At 39.4% G+C, this 24010-nt stretch overlaps 1 long non-coding RNA gene across 1 annotated transcript; it reads left to right on the plus strand.

Moving 5' to 3' along the window:
• Window positions 1–2038: 2038 nt before the first annotated feature.
• LOC126083265 (uncharacterized) lies at window positions 2039–22742 on the plus strand. Its single transcript, XR_007518767.1, has 3 exons — window positions 2039–2064; window positions 17781–19076; window positions 22637–22742. It is a non-coding gene; the product is annotated as an uncharacterized LOC126083265 (long non-coding RNA).
• The last annotated feature ends 1268 nt before the right edge of the window (window positions 22743–24010 follow it).

The raw sequence follows: 24010 nt of genomic DNA on the forward strand, positions 1-24010 counted from the left end.
CATTCCTGGCATAGTAGACCATATGATTGCCTGATTCAAAATGGCCGGTACCAAGGGACTGGTATATTAAGGGTTAAAGGTAGTTTAAAAAAGATGAGGAGGTCCTGGTGGCGCAGTGGTTAAGCGTTTGTCTGCTATCCAAGAGACTGGCAGTTTAAATCCATCAGTCAATCCTTCAAAACCCTATTGAGCTGTTCTACACTGTCCTATAGTGTCACTATGAATTAGAACTGACTCAATGGCAATGAATTTTTTATTTAAAAAAAAAGAATGTTAACCACAATTAAATGAATTTTGTTCAGTTGTAGGTAATTAGTCTCATTTTGCTGATAAGATTAATAAATGACATGTGAATTCTTTATCAAAAAATGTCATATAATACAAAAAAAAAACATTGCCATCGAGTCAACTCCAACACATGATGACCCCACGTGTGTCACAGTAGAACTGTGCTCCATAGGGTTTTCAATGGTTGATTTTTCAGAAGTACATCTCCAGGCCTTTTTGCAAGGTACCTCTGGGTGGCCTCAAACTTCCAAATGGAGATATAAAAAGAGTGAGACTAGAATTTAGTTTTCATTTTGCTAAAATATATTCATTTTTTAGTGTTCAGAATGTTTTAAGAAGAAATAATAAAAATCATTTCAACCTTACATGCATTTACCCAGATAGCAAAAATCTATTATATCACCAAAATAATTTTCAGGATTAAATAAAGTACAATATTTGCAAGAACTGACACAATAAAGCAGCCATGGTGGCACACTGGTTAAGGCACTCAACTGTTAACGGAAAGGCCAGTGATTTGAACTCACCAGCTGCTTCAAGGTAGAAAGATGTGGCAATCTGCTTCCATAAAGGTTTACAGCCTTGGAAACCCTATGGGGCAGTTCTGTTCTGTCCACTAGGGTCACTATGAGTCAGAACTGACTCGATGGCAGTGGGATTGGGTTGCATTGGGTTTGGCACAATGGCATAAACATATTTATTATTTTTTTTAAAAGCTGATTTTCTCTAGGTTTAAAATACTCTTGTCAATTAGTGACACTCTCACTCACACTCATAGCATGTTCTTAGGGAATGAGTTAAAAAGAACCCAAGACTGCTAGTGCTCACATTCTTCACAATATATTTTTATTTTCAGGATAATTAGTTACTAAATCCCTAGAAATATCTATGCATTATGCCTCAATAGAGGACTCTGCTGTACTCCATTCTGAGACTGTTATTAGAATAAATTAACAAGAGTCACTGTGTCTTATTATTAACAGGGAGTCTTTGCATTTCACTCACACTTTACCTAAAGTCCCCAGAGATAAGCCTGATATCAGAAACTGAGTTTTCTGGAAGAAACAGCAGAAGTATCTCAGTGAATGACTTCTGACTGTTGATAATAAAGGGAATTCACTCATGGGTGCAGGCTTCCCTGCATAAGCTAACATCATTACCATGAATAGAAAGCTCTCAAATGTGGAGCTCAGTCAAGATTTCCAGGACACTCTTATCCCTAATGATTTTCTGAAAGCAACTGCTTTACTCAAGATCAACAAAATTAGACTAGTTACCTACAACTGCACTAAACTCATTTAATTGTGGTTAACATTCTATTTTTTAACAGGGCATATAAAAAATCCACCCCTTCCTGCCTTTTTTAAAATCTGCTTCTAGCCCTTAATGTGACAGGTTAGACAAACTGGAATAATACAGTTTTTAAAGCTTAACTTGTTTCAACTCGTTCCTCGTTAACTTGTTCCAGGTTGAGGTTTCTTAAACTTGGGATTCCTCGGTTTTGATCCAAATCCATTACATGTTCAGCATCTGCCTAGGCCACCCCACAGTACCTCTGTGGGACTTGAGGGGAAGAGGATTCTACATGAACATGAAGGTCTTGCCGTTTGCTCTGCTGTGAACAGTAAAGTCCTTTGTCTCTGACCCAGGAGTCTCATGTCTTTTGTCATCATCTATGAAACTGCAGCAGGCTAACCTATTTTCATCCAAGCAAGGTTTGTCTGGGTAAGATAAAATCACAACCCTTTCCAGCTCCTGACAGTCATTTATTAAAAGGTACGTTTATATTTTATGATTTTTTTCTCTATGTGTTATATTTTATAATGTGAAAAATAAATGTTCTAATTAACAATAAAATACAGCTAGCCTAATTTTATTTTCATATTTTAAATAGACTTTTGAAATAAAGGCTTATAGGTGTTTGTGAGAGAATAAACTTGGGTTTGACAAATTACCTTCAGAACTTTAAAGATAGTAGTAAATTTTTATAGCTTCCAACTTAAAGAACAGCCTTCCTGATTTTTATTTCCTTGATCAGCTCCCTACTGTAATACAAAGGAATTTTTAGTGTCATAGGAAATGATCCAAATAGACAGAAATAGTTTATGAACTATAATTAATGTAGCAAAAAATTCAATCTCTGGGAATGTGGTCAAGTGAACAAAGAAGCAAACTTATGTGGAAAAAAATAAATATAAAAAATAAATAAAGTATATATTAAAAAAACAACAGCCAACAACTTGCAAGTAGCCACTGAAGATTTTGCAGAATTCTGGCCTGTGATGAAGGGACTAGACTCTAGGCTCTTTTGCCTAATAAGGAGAATGTCAGGGCTATAAAATGAGAGAAACGAGTTGCTGTGGAAAAATGTTGCTTCCTAAACACTGTGACCATCTGCTGTCCAAATGGCAAGGTATACTTTGTTTCGTGGATAGGAACAGTTTGGAATAAAGGTTATGCTATGAACAGATGTTACAAGTCTCTTCCTGAGGAACTAAAAATCAGGGGCAAAATTAGCCAGAATCAACCTTAAAAATGAGGCTTAAAAAATCAACATAAAACTGTCTGACCAGTAGCTACCAGTATGACTAGAATGCTAATTGTGAAATATTTAACCTGAGAAAATCTTCACCACAGAGGAGTCTGGGCTCATATTTTGGCCACGTTGCTATGAGTTGGAACTGACTCAGTGGCGATGAATTTGGTGTTTTTTGGGGGGGGGGCTTAGCATGGGTTGAAGAACCCCTGGGTGGGGCAAATGGTTAAGTGCTCCACTAATAACCAAAAGGTTGGCAGTTGAGAATAAAGTCCTGGCGATCTGTTTCCAAAAGGCCACCGCTATGGACTGCATTTCTACTCTGTTACACAAGTTGGAATGGACTTGATGGAAACTGCTTTGGTTTTGGCTAGCATGGGTGGAATAGAAAGCCTTAGGCCTTAAAAGCAAAAAGGAAATTTCCGTGACATATGTTGTGTTCTTTATAATGGGTATCATTTTTGTGCTCTGTTCATGATATATTCATATTTGTTTTACTATAAATGATGTTTTAAATTATTTGCCATCAAGTAAAATGTATGCTCTCATGACATGGAGAAAGTGCTCACTTTTTAAGGTGTGCCCCCCGTGATTCTGAGAATTCTGGGGTTGGAGAAAGGCCTGCAGCACTCATTCCGTCTTTACTAAATGTAGGTTCTGCTTTAAAACCTCAGAGAACTAGGATTTTTAAATAATAAACATTGTAGAGATAAATAGGACCCTATATTTTTATATATAATCAATTCAAATCTTGTTTTAACTGAAAGAAAAACTGTACACCATTAATTTGGTTATGAAACTAAAATTATGTTTCCTAGTTTCTACATTAGGGTATGTCTTATCACATTATTAGACAAGTCCTGACAATTTTGTTGCATGACAAATGTGTTGTCCTATCACATAACTTTGCACACTTCTGCACTCATCACTTGTCCCCAGCACCTAACACATAGTAGGCATTCAGTAAACACTTGCTGCAAGAATGAATATTCAAGTTCCTATTCTTACATGTGGAATTGCTGACTCACAGAGAACACGTGTTTTACATTTTTGTGGATATTGCCAAAAGTTTCTCCTAAAGAATTATGCTAATTGATCCTGCCACCAACGAGGTGTGAAAATGTCTGTGCATTTGTATTCTCATCAACAATAACTCTCTTCACACTTTAAAGTTTTGCCATTGAGATATTGCAAAAATTATTTCTATGTTTTGATATTCTTTTTATTCAATTACAAGAGAGAATGACCATTTCCCACCTGCTTTTGCACATTTGCATTTCTTTTTATATGAATTGCCTACTCATGTGCCAATTCATTTGAATAGGTCTGTCTCCCCAAGCAAACCATATGCTCTGCCTGTTTCTGCTCTCAGGGTTATCCTGAGGGGCCATTACAGTGTCTGGTACATGCTTGTTGTGCCCATAAATATTCGTTCAATTAGTGTTAAATGTTATGGATCATTGAAAATAATCTAACTGTTTAGAAAATAACCTAAATATTATTTAAAAAACAATAACCTAAAAATGATCTACATAAAACTTGAAATCCGTGCTTTTTTCCCCCTGTAATATTAGGAATAGAAATTAAGCGAGAATTAGCACTCTTTTAAACTGACTATTCATTATTCCAGAAAAACAACTAATGGAGATGAAGTTGGAAGGACTTATTAAGAAACCACACAAGACATCTCTCTTGTGAGATTTAATGTGAGGATTAAATGAACTAATAAGTAAAAGAAATATAGTAATAAGTATTTAAGCACACTAAGTAAATAAAGTAATATGTATACTATGCATAAAGTACTTAAAATAGTGCCTGGGCCCATGGTAGGAGCTTATCATTTTTAAAACTAGCCAAAAATTCAACTGCTCATATTGGTTCCCAGTTCTCAGATAATGGGGCTAGGAGGTAGGCTGGGAAGACACTAAAACTTTTTAATAAACTGCAAGAGCCATTTTAAATTCTAAATAGCACAGGACTATTTAAAGCCTAAATAGCACAGAAGTCTCACCAGCAGACTGTTTTGGTCTAGGGTTTGTCACTAACGTGCTATGTGCTCACAGCAAAGATCTTTACTCCATCCAAATCTTAGGTCTTTCTGTTCTACCTCCACTATTTTAGCTGTGTGACCTTCCTTAGTCACTTGACCTTTCTGAAACTGATTTTTCTCACTTAGAACAGTGTTTTCATTATTTCATATTATTGATAATTTTTGTCATTTCTATATGCTACCTATACCATTAATGACAGTTATTTTTCTTTTGCTTATGTTTTATTTAAATAAACTTATGTTAAAAAGGAACTTTACAACACTTTAGCCAAAGGTTAGACAGGCCTATAAACCAAATGATAGCACATTTAGTTCAACCATGTATAGGAAGCTAGGCACACCAGCCCAAAAGCAGAGATGAGAAGGCCAGAAGGGAAAGAAAAGCTGGGCAAATGGAAATAGGGAACCCGAGGTGAAGGAGGGGAAAGCATTGACAGGTTGCGGGATTGGCAACCAATGTCACAAAATAATCTGTGCATGAGTTGTTTCATGAGAAACTAATTTTTTCTGTAAACTTTCACCTCAAGCACAATTTTTTTTTAAAAAGTATGGAAGAATAAACAAAAAGGAACTTTACGTTATTGTCATAAATGAAAAACTAGTATCATAAACAGTTGCTACAAATGGGAAAGTAACTATAACATTTATTGTCATAAACATAAAACAATGTAATAAAATTTGTCTGAATATTGTTGCCTAACAAAGGCTCTGTGTCTAAGATTGGCTGTGTTTTCATTAAAAATGGAGATGTGTTCCAGAGATTTTATAGATATATCAGTGCCAAACTGAAAATTTCTCCCCACATAAAGTATTGAAAGCGAATTAGAAGTAAAATATCTTTTTCACTAGGTTAATTCAGTGATATTTACTGCTAGGTAAGGGTATGACCTGAAGTCATCTCAAGACCATCAGAAGGATACAACCCATGTTTTGAGAAACGTAGATCTAACAACTGGAGGTCATAGTGATAATATCTAACTCCACGGAGCTTTTGAGAATAGAATGAGATGCAGTATTTGAAATCACTTTGTAAATTTTAAAATTCTATGTAGTTGTTAAACCAAAAAAACCCATGACCATCTGGTCGACTCCAACTCCGCCACCAAGATCCATAGTGTTTTCTTGGCTGTAAACTTAATGGAAGTAGCTGGTCAGGCCTTTCTTCCATGGCGCCACCGGTGGGTCTGAACCTCCAAAATTCTGGTTAGTAGCCAAGAGCAAGCCATTTGCGCTGCCCAAGGATGTCATACATTTATTGCATGTCATAAAATAAAATAGCATTGATGTGTTCATTCTACTTTTTATGTAGCAAGGAATACAGACAAGCCACGGTGACCTTAAGAGATGGAAGTTTATTTTTAAAGGACCAGTGGTTCCAATTTTAGCTCTGAATGCCGGTATTTTCTCTTTCTGTGTGGTTTGCAGGTTTGCATATTGTTCTCATCTTCAATCCCTCTAAGCAGCAATATTTTGATTGGTGGTTTGATTAATCAGCATCTAATATGGAGTGTCCCTCTTAGACAGTTTTGCCTCAGTTCTCTCTCCCTGAGTTATTCAAACACAGCCAGGGTCGATGGATCAGTTTTCATCAAAGTACATAGTTGTTTTGTTTAAAGGTTCATTAAAAAGCAGAATTACTGTCAGACATTGTGAGGCTTTGAGTCCTGCCCAGCACTATAAACAAAAGGGCTCTGTAAGTTAAAAAGCACAATATCTGTGTTACATAAGCTGTCAGAAATTTGCATGCAAAATAGTGGTAGGAGGTCAAGCAGCTAGCTATCGAAACACCGGGGCATGTGAGCAAATGAGATACAGAGCACCTGCACTTATTTTGTAAAGATCGGTGTAGCAGTTAATGTTACGTGCCACCTTGGGCAGGCTATGATTCTTAGTGGTTTGGCAGACACTGGACTGAGTGCTCATCCATAATGTACTACCATGTAATCACGTTCTATGATGCGATCTGATGTGATCAGCCAATCAATTGAAAAGGGAGTTTTCTTGTGGGTGTGGCCTGCCTGTAGTATATAAATGGATGTCTGGCACAGATGGCTGTCTCTCTCTCTCAACCCTGCACTCTTCTTGTCGACCAACCTGTGGTTCTTGGGACGTAAGCCTGCAGAAGTCTCCAGTCTGCCAAACGACCCACAGATTTTGGATTCACCAGTACTTGCAACTCTGTGAGCTAGCAGAGGTCTCCACCCTGCTGCCTGACCCGCGGATTTGGGATTTACCATCTCCCACAATTGGGCGAGCCATTTGCTAGAAGTAAATCTCTCTCTATATACTAGTATGTATGTTTCACTGGTTTTGCTCCTCTAGAAAACCAGGGCTTCAAACCAGTTCATTCTGGTTCAAACTCCTGCTGAGAATTTGCATTTCCACCCCAGATTCTGATTCTGTTTAGCTGGGTAAATGTAAATCCTCAGCAGGGGTTCAAACCGGAATGAGCTGGCTCAAAGCTCCATAGAGAACTCAGACTAAGACAGTTGGTTTATTAGGTGGTGTTGCTTCCTCCAGCCCCTTCCTTCCCCTCCGCCCCCCCAATCCTATTTCGCGGTCCCAATTCACACATACTCATTTGTAGCGTTAAAGAGACTACATTTCTATTCCAAAGCAAACTCCAAAGTACTAGTCTCTGAAGACACATCTAAGCAGTTATTCAGCGGCTCATCCTTCACTTGGTAAGACTCTTTTTGTCTCTGACAAAGACAGTTGAAATATCTAAAATAGCAGGTATCTCTTGTCTGATATCAGAGCTAGGCTCCCATAAATGCCAAACAAACTCAGCCACATTTCACATTTCTTCAAGATAGTGTGCACCTGAGGACCTTGCCAATAATTTTTTTTTTTTTTTCAATTTACAGCAGGGCAGGTGGAGGTGAAATAAAAATTTTTTTCTTTAATGATAGACATGTTAAGAAGTCTGAGAATAGGATGAAATGAAGTGTCTTTGGAGATGGGGAAAAAAGGCACAGAAAGCGTAAATTTAAAAAAAAAAGAAGAAGAAGAAGAAGAAGATTGCCGGGAGCCGAAAGGCTAACAAGAAGTCAGAGAAGTAGAGCGAGACATCCACTCAGGTGAAATGAGTCTGAGGAAAGAAAGGGCAAAAAGACCTCCCAGTTTCTCTAGAACTTCTTACCTGGAACCAGGTAAGAATATTCCTTTATAGCTGTAGTTCTCAGACTCTTGAAGGTGTATCAGAATCATCTGGAATACTTTTTAAAACACAGATTGTGAGGTCCCACACCAGAGTGTCTTCTTCAGTGGGTGTTGGGTTGAACACAGAAATATGCCTTTCTAACAAGTTCCCAGGTGATGGGGTCCAGGGTCCACACCTTGAGAACCATATTATGTGCTGGGACTTGCACCAGGTGCAGTATGAACAAAAAGACCTTAATACCCTGGCTTTCAAGAAGCCTAGGTGGATCATCTATGGGGCCCTGTGTATCAAATTTCCCTGTGTCCTGATGAGGCTGACAGACATTATTTTAGTGTCATTCAATGACATCTGTCAAATTTGGCAAAAGTTAAAAGGATAAAATATACTGTCTTAGTTTTCTAGTGCTGCTGTAACAGAAATACCATAGATGCATGGCTTGGAAGAGCAGAAACTTATTTTCTCACAGTTCAGGAGGCTAGAAATTTGAATTCAGGGTACCCGCTATAGGGAAATGTTCTTTCTGTCTGCTCTGGGGGAAGATCCTTGTCTCTTTCAGCTTCCGTAGCACTGGCATTCCTCAGTTTCTTGGAAAGCTTCATGTGGCATTTACTCCCCTTTCTGCCTTTGAACTTTCTTCTCTGTCTGCTCTGCTCTTTTTAGGTTTAGGATACACCCTGCACTGATATGGCTTCATTGACATTACAAAGAAAACCCTATTCCCAAACAAGATTACGTCTATAGGTATAGGGGTTAGGAGTCCAACACATATTTTGGGGGAACCCAATTCAATCCACAACATAGACTACAAGAGAAAGAGCCTTACTGTTACCGGAATAAGGTTCTTGCCTCTCGCTGGTCGAGAATGAGCAGGTAAGGCACGTAGTTTTCCACATGAGCAAAACTTTATTGAAGAGGCTTGTAAGCAGAGACTAGGAAGGCCTAGAGCAATGCATACCCTCATCTCACAGAACAAAAGACGTGCCCAAGTTTTTAAAAGTTCTTGGGCGGGAAAAGATTCATGTTTATTCATAGGCACAGGCGGGGATCTGTTAACTAAGGTGCACGCGCAACAGCTTTCCAAGATGGCTCCTGTCCCAGAGGCCTCTGGGATTCATAGCATGACTTATTATGGGGTGTTGCACCTGTGCAGCCTCTCGCTCCCCAGGTTTGATTCCCCAGCTGGGACTACAGCCCCTCACTGCCCCTAGTGGAAAGTCACACAGCGGTCACAGGTGGAAGTTCTATGCATGTCCCTGGACCTGGTTTTCTCCAGCTGCTTCTGAAAGGCAACTTTAAATAAGTTTGTGGGCTATTTTTAGATATCTTGCCCCCATTTCTTGTTACTTTGTTTGCAAATTTGGAGGTCCCTCTGTTCTCTATCTTATTTTCTAGGTTCCACAGTCAACCCCCTATTACCTCCCTTATAGTATAGCCTATTTCTCTTTTACTTGCTTCTCCTCTAACCACACCAGTCTCTTCGCTATTTCTCAAACAGACACCCTCCGATCTCAGGGCCATTGCTCCCTGTCTTATTACCATTTATACAGACGGACATTCCATAATGATAACAGGAAATGGTAAAACTTAAATGTGTATGCACCTCATGAAAGTCTCAAAAAACATGAAGAAAAAAAATTGAAATATTAAAGGGAGAAACAGACAATTCCAAAACCATAGTAGAAAATTTAAATACCTCTTTTTGCAGTTGATAGAACAACCAGATCAAAAATAAAAATTAGAAAAGACATAGATCTAAACATCATTATCAGCTACCTTGGTCTAATTGGCATTCATAGAATGCTACTTTCAACGACTACAGAGTGAGCATCTTTTTCAAGTACAAATGGTATAATCACCAAGCTAGGCCTTTTATATTTTGAACTATAAAACAAGTGCCGATAAAGTTTAAAAGATTTAATTATTTTGTGGTCAAAGAACACAGTCTGTATTTTATTTCAATTAAAAAAAACTGTCAAATTAGAAATAGTAGGGAACATCAAACTGATAAAGCAATACAATATCTAGGAAAATTTCATATATCTGGAAATTAAACAACACACTTCTAAATAATTTGTATGACAAAGACAAAAATCACAAAATAATTTGGAAAATACTTTGAACCTAATGACAAAAAAATACAACCTATCAAAATTTGTGGGATATGTTTTGATCAAAAATTCTATAGAAAAATCCTGATCAAAAGGTTGAAAAATTTGGAACAGAATTTCAAATTCTCAATGGAACCCAGACTTTTTAGAACTAGTGAGGCTGGATGAACCCTGGAAACTACTGCCCTCAAATGATCTTAAACCTTAAACCTTACACCAAAACTATCCCCTGAAGTCTTCTTTGAACCAAATAATAGTTTAGCTTAATTAGTAAAGTATATCTGTCTTGAGCGCTGTGCTTTTTAAAAGAATTATCTATGTGAGATCAAATTGACAACAGCAACTCTAAAAGTTAGATGAGAAGCTTAGGGGGTAGTAAGTTTATGTTAATAATGGTGGAATAATTTGGAAAAGGATAGCAAGAATGGTTGTGAAATAGGAAAGAAACAGAGTCTGAACCCCTACGCAAAGAGCCCTGCAACACCTGCAGCTTGCAACTTACTTACAATACTACGTGTTCAGCTAATGACATAAAACCCCCATCCTGGAATGTGTAATAAAGAAAGAACAAACAATGTATTCCCTTGTGAGATGTTTTTCAAAAGGACTGGCCGGACCTGGTCCCTGGAGCATGCACAGACATCTGCAAGGTGACCGAGGGATGACTTCTGCCTGATATAAGTACTCTGCGTGATCCAAGTACCTGAGACAAGCAATCGAACCCTCACCACAGGAGGGACGGAGTGCATGCGCAGATAAGAAACTAAAGAGCCATGGCGGACTGCTTATATCAAAAAAAGGAATTATCTGAAATCCCAGCAGCTGATACGCTATTACCTCACTTCCATATCTTAAAATATCTTAGCCAGCAATAAAAGCTCGAGACAAAGACTTGTGCGGGAGTAGCCTGCGAGAGTGCAGTCCGTTGCTACCCCACTGGGCAGTGCTTTCATTTTCTAATAAAGGCTTTCCTTTTAAAGGTCAGCCAAGCCTCCCCGAGTAATTTTTTTCTCGCGGGCAAGGCAAGACTTAATTTTTTGGGATCCATGGGTCCCAGACTGTAACAGTTGCACAACTTGAAAAATATAATTCAGTGTCATGAATTGTACATACAGAAACTGATAAAATGGTGTATCTTTTGCTGTGTATATTCCCCCCCCCCCAAAAAAAACTAAGATATAGCCAAAGCTGTACTTGGAGGGAAATTTAGATCTTTAAGTGCTTATATTTGAAAAGAAAAATAATCCAAAATCAATGACCCAAGTTTCTACCTTAAGAAGGTAGAAAAAGAGGAACAAAGTAATCCTGGAATAATAAGAAAGGAAATAATAAAGTAAATAAATTAACGAAGTGAAAGACAGACAACAGCAAAAATTAGTATGGCCAAGATAATCTCTAAAGGTAGTTCACTGAAAAGACTTAAAAAACTGAAAAACCCTTAGCTACACTGATTAAGAAGAGACAACTCATCACCAATATCAGGAATAAAAAGAGATTATCACCCCACATCTCGCAGCCACTAAATACATAATAAGAGAATACTCTGAAAACTTTATCTCAACAAATTCAACAATTAGATAAAGAGACAAAAATTCTAATATACATGTTTGTGTGACCGAAACCAACTGAGGTCGACAGAACTGAATAGACAGCAAGAGTGAAGCAGCAGAGGAGCTGGTGCTGGAAGATGTCAGAAATCATGAGAAAATATGTGATAGAATAATGCTTGAATTCTTCCCATGAGACAAAACTAATTTATGTGCCACCGAAATATAGCACATTCAAATAGTATGATGTCGGTCCTATGACTTGAAGTTTTTTTTCCAGAGGGTGAGTTCAATTTTAGATGGATGCTTTTTGATAATGTGCTTTTTATAAAGTCCCCTGCTTGGAGAAAAGGAGGAAATGTGAACAGACTGTGAGTGAGCAATATCTTTTGTGCCAAGTTTCTGCATTTTATATTCTCAAGTATTTGCACAGGCATTGGTTATGCTGACAGTTCGCTGCCTGTGGACTCTCTCTGCTTACATACACATTGTCATGTAGGATTAACTGCCCCTGACTAACCTGCTTTGCTCCCTTGAGCCATCCTAACTAGACTCCTCAGAGGAAGGAAAAAAAAAACATCTAGAAAAATCTGGTTTAGATTCCAGGACACTGATTCTCAATCTGATAGCCACCTTCCTTCTTGACTTCTTGACCTTGCTCTCTAAGGACAAACTCTCCAATGCCAGCGTGTTTCAGCTTGATGTGCATTTTGTCTGGACAACCTCATCATCAACCCCTAGCAAAAATCCTCTTGTCAACCCTTCATGCAGTTTAGCAGCCATTTACGACCCAACCAGTCCACACCAATTGTTAAGCTTTCAAGAACTTGTTTTTTTTTTTTGTTTTTGTTTACATGGGTTCCCAAATCCTACCAGCACCTTGCCCAGGCCTCCTCACAATGCTTCTGTCCTTCGTCTTTAGTGCCTTGTTGCCTGTAAACTAATCACAGATTCTAAATATCTAGAGCTAAGAAAATCTTTACTCTCACTCCTAGAGAGGAATGGGTGAGCGGATGGATGAGAAGGAAAATGTGGTAGTGGAATCCCAAGTTAGAGCTCTAATGAAATTTTCTCATAGAAATATTGTTATACATGTTTTCATAATATTACAAGTCACATGTATCCTGGACCAGGTAGCTTTTTATGAGCCGACATGGGGCAACCAATCAGCATGTATAGAATCATTTTCGTTGGAAAATGTGTTCTATATTTCCAGAAACAGACTTACAGGTGTGTTTTTGGTAAATAATCTAGTCATAATATGGGTACTGCAAAAAAATGCATGAAATGAGTTTTTTCTAATATTATAGCTCTTGAATTAATCTAAATTCATCATAAAAAGTTCAATTCACTCAATTGTATTCATTTGAAAACACAAATCAAGTTAAGGTCCTGGTGCATTAAAATTAAGGACAGCATTATGCATGCAGTATGTTTAATAGAATCCCTATCATTTATTCATTGCAAAACATTGCTCAGGTTGTAAATCTCCCACCAAGGACTTCTCATTACTTAAGTAGAAATGTGATCTGTATTGCTGGCTTAGTTTTTAAATCTATTTCATTCTTCTTTTATAGTTTTTTCAAATCATCAGGACCTACATAAATATTTAAGCTCAGACAGAGGCAAAGTTCTAAAGTACATAGTTCTAAAGCAATTTTGTTATTCAGATTTAAGGTTTACAAATCAAGTCAGTCTCTCATACAAAAATTTATATACACCTTCTATATACTCCTAGTTGCTTTCCCCCTGAGGCAGCACACTCCTTCCCTCCACTCTATATTTTCGTGTCCATTCGGCCAGCTTCTGACCCCCTCTGCCCTCTCATCTCCCATCCAGACAGGAGCTGCCCACATAGTCTCACGTGTCTACATGATCCAAGAAGCTCACCCCTCACAAGTGTCATTTTCTATCCCACAGACCAGGCCAATCCCTGTCTGAAGAGTTGGCTTTGGGAATGGTTCCTGTCTTGGCTAACAGAAGGTCTGGGGACAATGACCTCTGGGGCCGTTCTAGTCTTTATCAGACTGTTAAGTCTGGCCTTTTTATCTCTCTTCTGAATATTTTAATATAGTCTTTGGAATAGTATCCATAGCTTATTCAATTTTCAATTTAAAATGAAATATATATTGAGTTTTTACTGTGTCCGGCTCTATTGGAAATTCAAAGTTAAAACAGTGAGACTCCAACTTTCCAAGAGTTTAAGGTTTCTCAAAGATAAAATGATGAAGAGACCATGAGTAGAGTTGTGTGATTATTGCTCCAATGGAGATGCTAGCAGGAGAGACACGTGAGAGAGGACGCCCACATCTTCCTGTGATTTCATTAAGGCTTCAGAAAGAAGGCAGCTCTCTGCTGTGATGTCTTTAGTTTTAATTGGAAGGGCATTGCCCCTAATCCACCACAACTGTCTATTTACAGATTCTACAAACATTTGTAGGGTGCCTGCTACAGCCTGGGCCAAATCCTGGAGATTCAGAGAGAGTTAGGGCTCAGTCCCTGCCTTCAAGGAGGTTTCGGTCAAGTTGAGCAGACAGACAAGTCACAGACCACTGCAGTTCATGATGTGCTAGAGGAGCACATGGAGGGTTCCCGCTATGGCCCTCGGGGGAGGGGACACTATTCGGGGAGAGGATGTCTGAGCTGAGTCTGAAAGGAAGCTCTGGTATTAACCAGGTAAAAGAAGGATGAAAAGGATTCAGGCAAATGGAACAACAGTATGTGCAAAGTCCCACAGGCAAGACAGAGCAAAGCACTTTTGGGGAAAAGTACAGAATTTATAGTGGGAAGAGGGAATGATAAATAGATGAGATTGGAAGTATTAGCAGAAACTTGTTGCCGCCAAGTCGATTCCAACCCATGGAAGCCTAACTTTATTTCTAAGGCAAAAAAGAGCAGGTACGATCAGGCCATTCTCCTGCTTTAAATTATTCCATTGCTGCCTGGCTCATGCCCCAACTGAAGTTTTTTTGGGGGTGGGGGTGGTGGTGGTGGGGTGTTTGTGTGTTTGTCTGTGTGTGTCTGTATGTGAGGGTGTGTGGGGCACCAAAGGGGACTGACGCGATTAGATTAGGATAGATTTGTGCTACGGGAAATGCCGGGTGCAGAGCAGACTATGGTGTGGCAAAAGTGGAGGCAGAGAGACCAGTTAGGCTGCTACAGAAATGCAGGCTAGAAAGGGAGACACCTGGACAAAGGCTGTAGCAGAGGGAGTGGAGAAGTTTTGGAGAGTAGTTCCTTCATAAGGAGGTAGAATGAGGGACCAGGGTGATTGACTGAATCTGGGAGATAAGAGGCAGGGAAGATTTAAGAGTGTTGCCCTGGTGTTTGCTTGGACATTCGTGAGGATGTGGTGCTATTTCTTTTCTTTCTATTGTGCTTTAGGTGAAAGTTTACAGAGCAAATAAGTTTCTCATTAAGCAATTATTTGTTTGTGACAATGGTTGACAACCCCGCGATGTGTCAACACTCTCCCCTTTTCCACCTTGGGTTCCCCATTTCCATTCTTCCACCTTTCCTGCCTTCTCGTTCTTGCCCCTGAGCTGGTGTGCCCATTTAATCTCATATACATAGTTGAACTACATGTGTTATTGTTTGTTTTATAGTCTTGTCTAATTTTCAGCTGAAGGGTGAACTTCAGGAGTGATTTCAGAACTGAGTTAAAAGAGTGTCCAAGGGTCATACTCTCAGGGTTTTTCCAGTCTCTGTCAGTCCAGTAAGTCTGATTTTTTTTTTGTGAGTTTAAATTTCGTTCTACATTTTTCTCCCGCTGTGTCTGGGACCCTTATTTATTGAGTGAAACACTACAGGAAGACAGGTCTGGAAATAAGGAGTCAGAGATGGCACATCCAATTTTAGATATATTGAGTTTGATGGGCCCATGGGACTCTGCAAATGGGAAATTAGATAAAAGTGTCTGGAGCTCAAGAGAAAGGCCTGATGTTGAACTATGGGTTTAGAATGATCAGCATAAAAAATAAAACTACAATAACCAGTAAACCAGTTGCTGCCAAGTCTTCCAACTCATGGTAGTGCCATGTGTGTCAGAGTAGACCCGTGCTCCATAGGGTTTTCAATGGCTGATTTCTTCAGAAATGGATTGCCAGGCCTTTCTTCTGAGACACATCTAGGTGGACTAGACCTTTCAATCTTTTGGTTAGCAACTGAGCACATTAACTACTTTCACTACCCAGGGACCCCAAAGCTGTAATGATGGAAGTATATTAGATCCTTCAAGGAGAGTGAGGAAGAAATAAGGGCAGAAATCTAGAAAGCAGCAATATTTGAGGGAAGGGTAGAGGAAAAGCAGCCTTCACAAGAGACTGGGGAGACACAATGTAGGAGGTAGGATGTAGGAGAAAGGATGAAGTGGCCAACAATGTCAATGATACTGGAGAGAGGGCAAGGACAGGGAGGTAAGACATTTAAATGCAAAGTGAAGTGTCAGGGAACATATTAACTCATTGAGGTTGAGTAAATTCTGACTCACAGGGGCCCTATGTGACAGTGTAGAACTGCCCCAAAGTGTTTGTTTCCAAGGCTGTAATCTTTATGGAAACAGACTGCCACATCTTCCTTCTCCTGTGGAGTGGCTCCTGTGGGTTGGAATCACCGACCTTTAAGTTAGCAGCCAAGCACTTAACCACTTTATCAGCCTGGCTCTTTGGCAACATATTAGAGAAGCTAGTTGTAATTTATTTTTAAGGCAATTATTCATATGCCGACCTCCAAATTCATGCTGGGGTCCTGCCACAGAACGTGTGACTCTGTGACCTGGTGAGAGAACAGGAGCTAAGGAAGCACAGGAGAGCCCAGGATGTTCTTTTAAACATATCATTTGTAAAGCCTATGTCTAAACAAAAGGAAAATGGGATAATGTTTTAAAACTTAAGTTCTATTGATTCTCTCTTTAGTCTACACCATCTGCTCCTCCCACTAAGGAGGGAAAATTGCTGATTTTTTGGACCTTTTTTTTTTTTTTTTTGCCTGTCTTTTCTCTCAAACTGTACAAACGTGATGAAGCCAGAAAGGTTATGATAAAAATCTAGTCTTCATGGTCACTTTGTAAACAGAGAGTACATTCACTGTCCCTCCAATCCTATGGTGCTGCTAAATGTGTCCTTGAATGTAATCACATCACTGACTTCTGACAACCGGGTGGCCAGCCTTACTCATTGCTCTAGCTGCTCAGATACTGCAAGGTAGTCGGGTGTGCATTCCCCAGTGAAGCCAGGGCAACTGTCCATATCTGAAGGTTATTTGCAAACAGATTTCTTTCTCTTTTGTTGTTCCAAACAAATGGAACTTGACTTTCCTAAGGGCTTCCTGTTGTTGTTGTTAGGTTCCACCAAGTCCATTCTGATTCATAGCAACACTGTGTACAACAGAATGAAACACTGCCAGGTCCTGCACCATCCTGACAATCGTTGTTATGCTTGAGCCCATTGTTGTAGCCGCTGACCCTCTACTTTACCAGACTAATTCCTAGAACTGCTTATTTGGCTAAGGTCAGTGTAAATTGGAGCCCTGGTGATGCAGTGGTTAAATGCTCGGTTGCTAACCAGAAGGTTAGTAGTTTGAACTCACCAGCCTCTCCACAAGGAAAAGATGTGGCAGCCTGCTTCCATAAAGATCACAGAAACTCTATGGGGCAGTTCTACTCTGTCCTATAGCGTTGCTATGAGTCAGAATTGACCCCACAGCAACTTCTTGTGTGTGTGAGAAAAGGGGCTAACGATGAAGATGGGTGATCATAGTGCCTGGAATATAGTTAGGACTCAGTTATGTTTGTGGAATGAATGAATGAAAGAGTATGAATGCAAAGTGTCAGGCACATTGTGAGAATACAAGTGGTTGTAGCGTCCTGATTGCTTTTGTTACTTGCTTATCCTTCATCTGGACTTTTCCTCTCCTCTCTTCTTGTTATAAAACCCAGTTCTCCTGGCAATTTTAATTGTCTTTTTTTCCACCAAGAACCTTATAAATTGAAGAGCAGAAAGTTTCAGAGTCAGTATTTTCCTTTATGAGAAGGAATGGAGATGATTCTAAATGGTTAACATTTTTTTTTTTCTTTTTTGCTATATCATAGTGATGCGGGAGAAAAACATCACATCACATCAAATGACAATGACAGTGAAGCTGCAATGCCAAGGGCAGACAGAACACAGCACAGCACAAAGTAGAAGGAATAAAGAAAAAAGTTGAAGGTTATGGGATGACAGATTTGAAACAACTGTGAAAATGCAGAAAGGACTTATCAATCTAAGTCTTTTGTCTTTTTAAATCAAGAGACAAACCAGAAGAGAACAGGGAAAGGAAATTTCGGGAAATAAGCAGAAGTCCAGTCTTATTACCCAGGGGCAACAGGGGAGACTGTAGCCCTTGGGTTCAGTGGTTAAATGCCTGGCTGCTAAATCAAAGGTCGGTGGTTCTAACCCGTCCAGTGGCTCCACAAGAGAAAGACCTGGTGATATGCTCCCTGTACCTAGAAAACTGTGTGGGGCAGTTCTACTCTGTCACATGGGGTCACTATGAGTCAAAATTGATTCGATGGCACCTAACAACAACATGGGAAAGCATTGAGAAATTGTGGAGAGGGGAGCAGTGGATTTGGGTGGCAAATACTGGGCAGCAATATCACCCCCAGCTCTTGGTTGGATTCCTGTCTCAACTTGCTCAGGTGCTTCTGAGATCATGTTGCCTCAACATCCGGTTCTAAGTATCAACATTATGTGATCATCCCCATGATGGGATCTGCTGTGAGTAGCCAATCATTTGAAAGGGAGTTTCCTAGGGCTTGTGGCCTGCATCTGAATGTAAGTGGACATTCTGGCTTTTACCTGCTCTGAGTCCTGCAGCTGGCTCCTGTTCATCTGACCTCTGGTTCGTAGGACTTGAGCTAGCAGCTTACCTGCGGATCTCGGAATCCATTCATCTTCACAGCCTGTGAGCAAGGGCCCTGCTCTCCGACCTGCCGATCTTGAGTTTGCCAGCCTCTGCAGCTAAGTGAATCAGGAGAAACCTCTATTCTGATCCACGGACTTGAGACATTCCAGCCTCTACAATCCTGTGGGCTGTTTCCTTGATATAAATCCCTCTATATACATTTATATGCTTTACTGGTTTTGCTTCTCTAGAGAACACAGCCTAAGACAGCTACAAACCAAAATGTTTAGAGGTCTGAGTCCATTCATAGGCTCCTTGGAAGAAAGGCCTGGCAATGCACTTCTGGAAAATCAGCGATTGAAAACCCTATCACACACAGTTCTGGAAAATATTTATTAGCTTTGTAGTTCCTAATTCACACCCACTCTGATCTTCATACGACATCCCTCTATCTTCACAGAGATGCTGTGGTTGAGAAAAGCCTGTTTCCATTGACATGGTAAGAAAAGAGCAAGGTAGGAGAAACATGGGGTCTGGGTTAGAGGCCTCTCCTCACCTTTCTCCCTCTCTGGCATTCACTTCCTTTCTGCACTTCTGTGGATATGCACAAGGTGTAGTAAGGGGGAACGGTTTTCTTAGGGATTCCGAGACCATCATAATTTTGTTGAAGTCACTTTCTTGACCCCCTGATTCCAATAAATTTGTTTATAAGATGCCGGGGGTGCAATCTGCTTCTCAGATCCTTGGCTTTATTTGTGTAGATGCCTGATCTCCTTGGTCCCTTTCCTTCTCTCCTTCAAGTCAAATATGTATGAATCCTAACTCAAAACTGTCTAGGTTGGGTAAAAGCAAACACTTTTAAAGACCCAGTGACGATTATTTCAAATGTTTACCATTCTTCTCTAATAGTTTCTCACACTTAGCAGATGTCCTTATCTGGGAATCTATTAAGACCCAGGCTCTTTGGTGACAGTATTTTCACATTTCATCTTCTCCATGTGATATCTTCTTCATCCTGCCTGTCCTCCTTCTCTTCTGACCTAGGGAAACAATGATCCCTCTGCCAGGGTGTCGATTTCATTTGCTCCGTCCTCTGATAAGAGGGCAGTGGTGGTTCAATGGTAGAATTCTTGCCTTCCATGCAGGAAACCTCAATTTGATTCCAGGCCAGTGCACTTCTTGTGCAGTTACCACCCATCTGTCAATGGTGGCTTGTGTGTTGCTATGATGCTGAACATGTTTCAGTGGAGCTACCAGACTAAGACAGGATAGGAGAAAACACTTGGCAGTCTACTACCAAAAATCAACCCATGAAAACTCTATGGATCACAAAGTTCAGATCCCCTACCCATCATGGGAATGGTGTAGGACTCAGCAGTGTTTTGTTTTGTTGTGTATGGGGTCACTATGAGCCAGGGGCTGACCCTACAGCAGCTAGCAACAATTTCGCCTATAGGACCACATTTCATCAATAATCCCGTTCCTCTCTTGTAACTTTACATTTGCAATCTGTTTTTCATACATACATAAGTGTATATCCAGCGCTGTCGAGTTGATTCCGACTCATAGCAATCCTATAGGACAGAGTGGAACTGCCCCTTAGGGTTTCCAAGGAGCACCTGGTGGATTCGAACTGCTGACCCTTTGGTTAGCAGCCATAGCACTTAAACACTACACCACCAGGGTTTCCGATAAATGTATAGTCTCTTGTATTTGTAGACTTTTTTTTTTTACCACTGTTCCTTTATCTACTCTTGATTTTCCCCCACTTCTTCCTTTCTCCTTCTTCTCTCCAAAATTCTTTATACTTCCTGCTCTGACTTCTCCTTCTGAGATGGTCCCCACCATGTAATCTCTCACCGCCCTCTATGTCACTGATTATCTCCCTAAACTCTGAAGACACCTTCCCTGCCTCTTTCACGTGTTTTTCTCTTCTGCTCCCTTATGTAAGTATTCCCCTAGGATCTATCCAAAGTTCCTTTTCTTGACCTACTTTCTGTCTCTGAACAATCACAATAATTTCAAAGATCACTTCTATGAAGATGGACCAGATGGGAAGCAAGATTCACTCTTCCCATAATCCACTTAGCCATATTGTAATAAAAGTGCTACAGTTCAAAAAGCTATAATTCAGTGGGTGGGATAATTCAGAAAACAATTGAGTAATAATTCCATGGCAGACATAATACAATGGAAGAAATGCTTGCCTAGAAGCACAGAGAAGGAGATAGTGTTATGACTGTTTCTGAACATTTGTTTTATCTTATAAAAACAAAAACATTGGGCAAGACGATATCTAAGATTTCTTTCACCTTTTAAGGACAATGACTTGTCTAGGAAGTTTTTCTTTGTTTGTTTTTTGTTTTTAGTACTTTATTGCCCTAGTGTCTGAAGTTCTATTTCGGGGGGGTGGGGGGGGAAGGAAAGCTGACTAACTGGAAAAAGAGATGATTTTGCCTTAGGATTTTTCCATAACATTTCTGCTTAAAAGGTATTTAAGAAAACTAATTCCAAGATATTATTTGTCATTATTATTATTTTACTTTTTTGGTGGTAGAGAAGAAGGTTCAATTTATAGTTATAAAAAGAATTGGCTTGTCACTACTTGGGATCTAGATACAAGAGTTGGTACCACCACAATAAAAGATAGTTATTATTTTTTAAAATCAATTTCTGCATCCCAGGTACCTCTCCTCTCTCTCACATTGTTGTTGAGTTGATTCCAACTCATAGCAACCCTATGTCCTGGATACTTAGGTGTGAAAAATACTTGTAAGTCTGGCTTAAATTTACTTCTTCAGGGGAAATTGTTACATTTCATTTGTCATAGATATTGAAAAATATACTTGTCACTAGCTTCTAAAGCCTTCAATGAAAAGAAATAGGAAATAAGACAATTTAAGTGTTAAAAAATAAACTTTTCCTTTTTAATAGGGTATCTCAATAGGACTTTTAAATGTGTGACTGACCTAAGGCCATTTTCTTCCACGTCACCTTAATTCTTGCCTGTGAACACAGTTGTGAGCAGCATTTCAGAGATGCAACACTCTGTCTTTGCTCTAATAGACTGTCTTAAACGTCCCTCATTCTGAGCATTTTATGTGTCTTCCTTTTCCAAGACACTGTGAGGTAAGTGGAAACCCTGGTGGCACGCTGGTTAAGTACTATGGCTGCTAACCAAAAGGTCGGCAGTTGGAATCCACTAGGTGCTCCTCGGAAACTCTATGAGGCAGTTCAGCTCTACCCCGTAGGGTCACTGTGAGTTGGAATCGACTTGATGGCAACGAGTATATGTGTATGTATGTGATGTAAGCAGTCTGATGCTTTGCAAGATCTTCTAGAAGGCAAGATTACATTGCAGGGAGAGTTTAAAAAGAAAAAAAAACTATTCTAGTATCTTAATTTAATTTAAATAATGAAAAAACTTCTCATGTATCATCTACTCAGTTACACATTTTAAATAATAAACACGTTGTCTATTAAGTTATGTCTTGCAATACAAGAAACCACATTTATTACTATCCAAAGAATTTAAATTTAAAAAACAATCCCTTTCTTGAATTTTACAATCAGCCTTCTATTATTTGAAAAGCATGAATGGATAACTTAAGATAGTATGTCATGAAAAGAGCCCTGGTGTCAGAGTGGTTAAGAGCTCAGTTGCTAACTGAAAGGTCAGTAGTTTGAATCCACCAGCGGCTCCTTGGAAACTATATGGGTCAGTTCTTCTCTGTCCTATAGGGTCATTTTGAGTTGGAATTGACTTAATGGCAATGGGTACATCATAAAAAACTAAAATTACTTTAGATGTCTTTGACCATTACATGTTTCTTAATATAGGAAAGACCTTTCAAGCCCATTCACTCAGTTCTGCCATATGACTTTCCGTTATTGCTCTTCTCTTCTTCCAGGGCCATCACTGCCTTCTTCCACCTCCTTGTCATTTCATAATGCACCTCAGGGTGGGTCCAGGAAGTAGTCTTTAGTGGCTGGAATGATGGTAAAATCAAAAAGCTCATCAAACCTTTCTGGTTGTTCCTTCTCTGCTCACCATTCCAGGCTCGCATCACTCCTCCTTCACTATTATTCGCAGGACAGTCTCTGCACAAGATCGCTGCATTTCTCAGGTGCCTCTGGCTCTTCATCCAGCCCAGTGACGGTGGGTCCAGGTAAATAATGAATGTTCCTCAGCCATGCAGTACACGTTTTCTCTTGACAATTGACCCTACTACATTGTGTTTAGTTCTGATTATTGTTTATAGTAACCCACAATGCACCACTATGTTTGATTTTGTCTTTTCTTAGAGACAGTATATTTAATTTGGAAGTTTGTTTGTACACATATATTTAATATTAATATATCTAACATGGTAAATCTTCTCAGCAGAGAATGAGGATATATCATGAAGGCCAAAATTCTTGATAAATTCTTCCTACTAACTGACTGAATGCTCAAAATAGGGAGCATCAACTATGAGTAATTACAAAGTTCCAACTGGCAAAATGGAGTGTTGGCATTTCAGAGGGCATTCCAGATGGATTGAAAACAGAGTAGAGTAAATGAACAGTCTGGGGCATCAAAAATAAGATACTGAACAGTGGAGGTGGTGTTTGTTAATCATTGCAAAGCAAAATTTGCCATAGATAAGCCAAAATTCCCACAATTTTTAGGATGTGATTATTTATACAAAAATCCTGATGCAGAAAACTCAACATGTCTTAGGTGTGCATGACTTCTGGCCCTACTAGATTCAGGGGATCAGTATCACCTGTGCCCTCTCTCCTTTCTATTTTTCCTCAGCTCTGCTTTTCTTTGTGTGTTGATCTCACCTTTCCTTCTGCAGATGTCTTCCTCTATGTGGCTCAGAAAGAAGGTTGAACACGTTTGTGGTTTTTATTATTTTTATGGCACAATATCCTAAGGAAAGAAGGCTCTCACTTTTCCTAGCAGATATTATGAAAAACACTGTTTTACGAGTTTGGGCCACTTTAAGTATTATGAAAAACACTGTTTTACGAGTTTGGGCCACTTTAAGTAGGGGCATGAAATTCTGATTGCCAGCCTGGGTCGGGTGACCACTCCTTTTCTTATGGGTAAAGATGGACACTATGATAGTAGCAATCCAGGACCAGAGGGAGGATGGTCCTCCAAAGAAAAAAGGCCTGGCGATCTACTTCCAAAAAATCAGCCATTGAAAACCCTATGGAGCACAGTTCTACCCTGATGCACAGGGGGTCACCCTGAGTTGGAATTGCTTGATGGCAACTGGTACTGGTTGTCAAATGAACGAGGTAAGAATTCTGGGCAGGTAAAAACAACTGGTGCCCATGATGCTAAATTTACCTGAATTTATTTCTATTCTGAATATAATTTTTCTTCCAATTTATTATATAACATTTGACTCAATAAAATAGGTTTGCAATTATTTATAA

Source organism: Elephas maximus, chromosome 1 (genome assembly GCF_024166365.1).
Source record: "Elephas maximus indicus isolate mEleMax1 chromosome 1, mEleMax1 primary haplotype, whole genome shotgun sequence".
NCBI lineage: Eukaryota > Metazoa > Chordata > Mammalia > Proboscidea > Elephantidae > Elephas > Elephas maximus.